This window comes from Henckelia pumila, unplaced genomic scaffold (genome assembly GCF_033568475.1).
Source record: "Henckelia pumila isolate YLH828 unplaced genomic scaffold, ASM3356847v2 CTG_254, whole genome shotgun sequence".
Classification (NCBI taxonomy): Eukaryota; Viridiplantae; Streptophyta; class Magnoliopsida; order Lamiales; family Gesneriaceae; genus Henckelia; species Henckelia pumila.
Window position 1 is genome coordinate 419 of NW_027331784.1, and position 6,098 is coordinate 6,516.

Consider the following 6,098-nt stretch of genomic DNA (forward strand, 5'->3'; position numbering starts at 1 on the left):
ATTATGAGTTTCAGTCCAAAATTGAGCAAATGAAAGCAGAAAGCTCTTTTTTTTTTCTTTTTTTTCTTTTTCTCTCTAAGCATAAGATGCTGAAGGAAGGTAGCATTGTCGAAGACAAAAATCAGCGGAAATGCGAAACTTGCGCTCAAGCCAGAAGAAATAGTCAGGCCGAAAAAACCACAGCACCAGGCAGAGTACATTCGCCCAAACCGGTCGAATCCCATCATCTCCTTTTATCTGGCTGTGGTTGATTATCAGATTATATGGATACTTAACGAGATTACCCAACTAGGCAAAATAAAAATATTGAGGAGATGCAGTGTGCCAAGTTCCATGGGGGGCGCAGTTTCTCCTACGAGCCCAGGAAATATGACCCGAAAGTTTGAATATTTGGATTGGATGGTAACACAATTTCCTGTATATGCACGAATTGGACATTTTGTTGGCGTCCCCAGTTTGTTGTAAGCTTGTTTAAATGTTTCCCCAATTTGAAGGTTGTTTCTTGTTTCACCTCCTATCCTAAATTATTGCGTTCTTGAGTTTTGAAATTTTCGATGATGAATAAATAAGTTGGGGACAGGAAAGTGTTAAATAGCTATGCTCACATTTACTTTTTATGATTTAAGGAACATAGCTTCTACTTTAAAAAGCTCGTGTTAAAAACACAAGTTTTCTTTTCCCTCGCACATACAGAAAACCAACACTTAATATTACAAGCTATACAGAACAGATTTTTTAAAGGAATCCAATTAGAAATCAAGAGTGCCAACAGATGTATTCCAGAACCCATGTTTCTGGGGCTTCCTGCTGGTCCAACATAACCATCACAAGTGCCATTCTGAAGGGGGCGGACCTCTGAAGGGGGACAGAATTTCAGGAGCTCCAACCCCTCGTTTTTTGCCCATCTTACTGTACTTCTTGCGGCGACAGAACATTTGATAACACCATTAACGCTGTTAACAAAATTCCTCCTGGAATATACGTGATGAAAAAATTGTTCATCAAACGTAGAACTGGATATACCAGTGATCTCGTTTGCAATAGAATGTATAGGAAGGAAAAGATGGAAAACTTACGGCCAGGGGTCCATCGCCTAGGAGAAGAACATCGTTATCTCTCGGTCCACAAATACAAGCTTGCCAGCCTGATCTCAATGGGATCTTCAAGTTGGCCTTCAAGACCAAACATCGGTGCAAGTTCACCGCGGTAGCTCGTGATAGCTTGCTTAAATTTGCTTATGTCGAGTGACCTTCCAAAGGACCCTGCCTTGTAAACCTGTTGACGAAGAAATATTCATTTATGATACTAACTTAAGTACATATATTTAGCTTGTTCTTATGCATAATAGCATCTCCGTTTTGACTGCTTTGAGTTATAATCTCAACCTAACCTTAACAAAGGCTCTGTCAAGTGGGTTAGCCTGAGCCACCATATCGGACGATTGTAAGAAACCTGACTCGTTGACGCATTGGCTTGAAGTCACAATCGGGAGCGAATATTCTGCACCAGAGCTACCGATGTAGCTGGAAGAAGCATATGCCATTGTTGTGTTATCACTATCACTTCCAACACCTCGAAGATTTGACATCCCATTTTGAATAAGAAGGAGGAGGAATCTATATTAACCCCAAACAGAAAGTGGTTTTGCGCATCGTTGCTACCTTCTTGCTCTATCAGACACTCCCTCCCAGGAAACGGAGGCAAAGAAATGGGATTCGGAGATACATTTTGGTATGATGGTCCCAAATTATCTGTTTGGTCTGAAACACCCGGTGACACACTTCCAGAAAGAAGAGGATCAAGAGCAACCCGTTTTGTTGGCCAGCCATTGGAAGATAACAAGTTGTTGGATCTGTGCATATTGAGAAAGTTTGAAGCCTCGTCCTGGGTGACTGAACCCAGTAAATTGTGTAAAGGAGAGTTAATATCACTAGCAACTGATTTGATATTTGAATCAGAATAGTTCTGCCGCATAGTAGGCATGGATTGTAGCGTTGGAGACTGGACTTGAGGGTTTGAAGACAGTTGAGAGAGGATAGGTGCGACACTCGTAACCTGTTGATGATCAACCATGTGATGTGATTGCGGTAGTGGAGTATGGTGCTGATGCTGGACGTGCATATTATTGAATGAGTTCTGATGGTGCAAGTGTTGCTGAAGATTAGCATGAGATTGCTGTGCCTGCCCATGGTCTACTTGTATACTCTGAAAAAATGGAGCCAGGGGCTGAGACTGCTGTAATATCTGAGGTTGGACCAGAGTTCCAGGCCTGTTGCTGGCAATAGCTTGGGGTTGCTGGAATTGCACACTTGGAGATAGGATGGGCTGTCTCGAAGGATCTACAACCCTCATTTCTTGAAGAGCAGCAGCAGCCATAGCTTGGTATACGTCATTTTGCATACCAAGCATTGATGTATCCAGCCTTTGTTGCATCCATGGTGAGACCCCCATTCCTTGAAAGTTGATAGATTGCACTCCTCTGTCCCCAACTTCTCCTCGGAGCCACATAAGGTTAGGGTTTATTCCCATTTCATCAAGTTTCATCCCTATGGTGCAACAATAAATACACGCTTCGTTGTAAAATTAACAACGTAATAGATTTCTGTCGTTACCGCCCAATGGCATGTATGGTATAAGTAGCCAAATGAATTCAGTAAAATAACAGAGAGTGGGTTCCTACCGCTGAAAGAGGGGAGCCCTGGTGGCCATGGTCGCTTCAGTCTCAGAGAAAATGGTGATGGATACATTGGGAATGTTGTTAAAGGTTCAATTTCCCACAAAGACACTCTTGGCTGCCTCTCCCCAGCAGTAGATTCGTCCCAGCCAACCTCCATTAAACAAGTTAACATTCAATTTCACGACAAGAATTAAAAATGAATAAATTATGTTCGGTATCATTGGATTCAGACCAACCAAGAAGAACAAAAAAACATAACACTCTAAACTTTTGTAATATATATGAAATCAATGGCAGGAACATTGTATGTGTTATATACCTTAACTGAACGCCAGTGTGAATTTGGCCATCTGGTAGGATCTAAATCACCTATCCCGGTTATTGTGCCCATGTAACTGAATCAAGAAGAGGTCAGAAATCTCACAAAATTATGCAGCTTGAACATCTATCAACACCACAGGGAACTCACTATACACAAACAAAGGAGGATGGACAGGAAAATAGAATTGAGATAAATAAACATACCGTCGAACACTAGATTCTTCGGTTTCAAACAGCATCCGGAAACGCATGCCCACAGACACTCGAGTGTGATAAACGGCTTTTACATATTTTGCCAAAGGTATGACAAATTCGGATGGACTAGCTCTGAAATTTTTTAAGTTAGTATAATAATGAGATATTGCATACTCTCCTAGGTTGATGAAATTTTTTAAGTTAGTATAATCATGAGATATTGCATATCTCCTAGGTTGGTAGAATCATGCGATAAAGGCAGCACATGCACACCTTGGTAGTGTTGGAAAGAACAAAGTTACCTGGGATTATAAAATATGGTGAAACGGCTATTTGTTGCAGCTGCATGAGCAGCAGCAGCAAGAAGGCCGAGATGCATACTATCACTCGATAAAACTGATGAAGGCATCACAGTTTGTGGTCGATTAGCACGCCTTATACCGAGAAGCAACTGATTCTTCTCATTCCTGATAAATGCCCAAAAAGCATCGCATGGTTCAGTACTGATCAGACGTAGCACTTGAGGAAAAAGAAACTCATCACTTTTTTCAATGTTTGACAAGGCCTAATCAATGAAATTTATTAGGGGACCCGCAACGATATTCCTGTTAAATAAAATGCCTACCATATAAAGAGAACCGAATCACCAGCAATCAGTCTTTTTGCACTCACAAAAACACTCCATCCTGTTGTGAGAAGATGCCTCTTGGGCTGGCCTGATATAAGAACCAGATAAATCAGATTAAGAATCTGTAGAAGTAGTTGCTGCAACTTGATTCCTCAAGTTAAATACATGTCTAAAATAGACCTCTAAAAATATGTCTGAACTTCCACTCATTATTATGCAGATCCCTTGCGACCAATTCTTGAGCAGGAGGTTGCAGGGAAAAGTCCTATAAATTGGGTGGTTCCAACCAAGATGCATTAGAGGCACATAATTGAAAAACAGGCACATTTTTTTACTTGGAAGCACCCGAAATGACATTTACCAGTGGCGGAAATACTTTTTCAGCCGCACGGCGAGGAACTGAAAATCCACCATGAGTACTGGTGTCACTGGCAGTCAAAGTTTTGCAAAAGTAATTTGTTGGTTGTTTACTGGGGGTTCCTAAATCTGCCGAAGAAATGAAATCTCTTTCTGCTCTTGCTGCAAAAACAGTAATAAAAGAATAAAAATAACCCGAAAAAAAAAAAAAAAAAAAAAAAAAAAGTGACTCAGAAAAGAGGAAGAAAAAGTTGATGAAAATTTAGTGAACATACTGGGCTCAGCGGTTGCAAGGTCATTTGGGCGTAAACCTCGTCTGTCTCTAAATCAGCCTACTTGAATAGAACATTAAGATTCTACAAGAGAACTCCAATAACTGCAATAAGAACACAACAAAACTTGAAAGAAAAAAAAGCGTACATGCATTGTCACGTTATGAAGCTGGCAAATGAGTTGCGGAGGCAAGCTAGGGTAATTAGGTATCTGTGCATCAACTTCCTTGTTGGTAGATACAGCAACCTGTGCAGTAGCCATTATGTATCAAGAAACAATGACATTCAACAGAACTTTCGCGTGTAGGATATCAATCTCCTCATTACTGAACCAGAGTGCTCGAAGTGAATGATAGAATTCGAATCTCCATACAAAATACAGGGGATTTAACAATTGCAAATCATGAAGAGAGAAATTAAACGCTCTCAAAATTGGATGTGGTAAGATAAGCTGTTTCTTCTTTGTAGATACAGTCATAAAAACAATATACCTCCCAATTCATTGTCAAGAAATAAGAAAAATAACGAAAAGAGTTTGTTATTTACACAAACTACAATTGAAATACACAAGCAAGAATCAAACCTGTTCACTGTGACCCTGAGGAAAATACACTACATGGCTTCCAATACCAGGCAAAGAAACAAGAGGACCCGCACAGGCATGCCAAAGTTCAGAATTTAGGCAGTTCTTGTCTCCTGCTAATCAAATTCGAACAAAACTATTTAGTTCGTGTTAAAACAGTACTAAAGACGCGAGAATTAACCTTAATTCCAGTTTCTCAATTGCCAGACTGAGGCCTAACCACTTTTCCAAATCACGAGGTGTATAGTCAAGAATGGCAATATAACACACTCTTTCAAGAAAATGACTTGCTGGCACTTACAAATGGTTAATATTCAACTTATACGCCCAAAAACATACTTAAATTCAAGAAAAGGAACAAAGTAAGTTTACCGTCAGGAGATTGCTGGTTTAGACCAACCGCGGAGAGTTTCATTCTGCAGATTCGATAAGAAAGAGGTTGGAGCAGAAAAATTACAGCCAACAACTACACTTTTGCATCACAAAATCCCCAACCTAAGATTCCCAAAAGCAAAGCTGCTCCATTTGCCTCAATTCTACCCCCAAAATAGCACAATATCCACGCCTGTACTCTTGAGTAACCCACTAAAATCTAAAGCATGAGCTGGATTTCCGTGCTATCCACATCCCTTTATCAACTCAACAACTACGGGGTTAGAAACTTAGAGAAATAATGAAAATTGAAGTATTCATAGAGGATATCGAAGCTAAAGGACCCAAATCCACCCTCCAAAGTGTTCGACGTTTAACCTACTCCACTACAAAACACAAAAAATTTCAGCTTCATCAGCACTCTCTCTTCTTGACCCAAATATCCAGGACCATATACTTACAAGCAATAAATTTATACGCCGGCCAGCTTTCACCAAAAGACCACGGCATTCAGCTCCAGACGGCAGAAGAATATTAATACACACGCAATCTTGTAGTACAAGATAATCCCAGAAAAACGAACTCCTGCAGATCTCAGCTTCACTCGACAGAATCAACAAAACTGCAGTAAAGATTCAATCTTGAGCTTCCAGAACCAAGATTCACCACTTATCAAAACTCCCAACAACGCAA

At 40.3% G+C, this 6,098-nt stretch overlaps 1 pseudogene; it reads right to left on the reverse strand.

Annotated features, from left to right (window-relative positions):
• Positions 1 to 637: 637 nt before the first annotated feature.
• LOC140870798 (auxin response factor 6-like) lies at positions 638 to 5,593 on the reverse strand (annotated as a pseudogene).
• Positions 5,594 to 6,098: the final 505 nt, after the last annotated feature.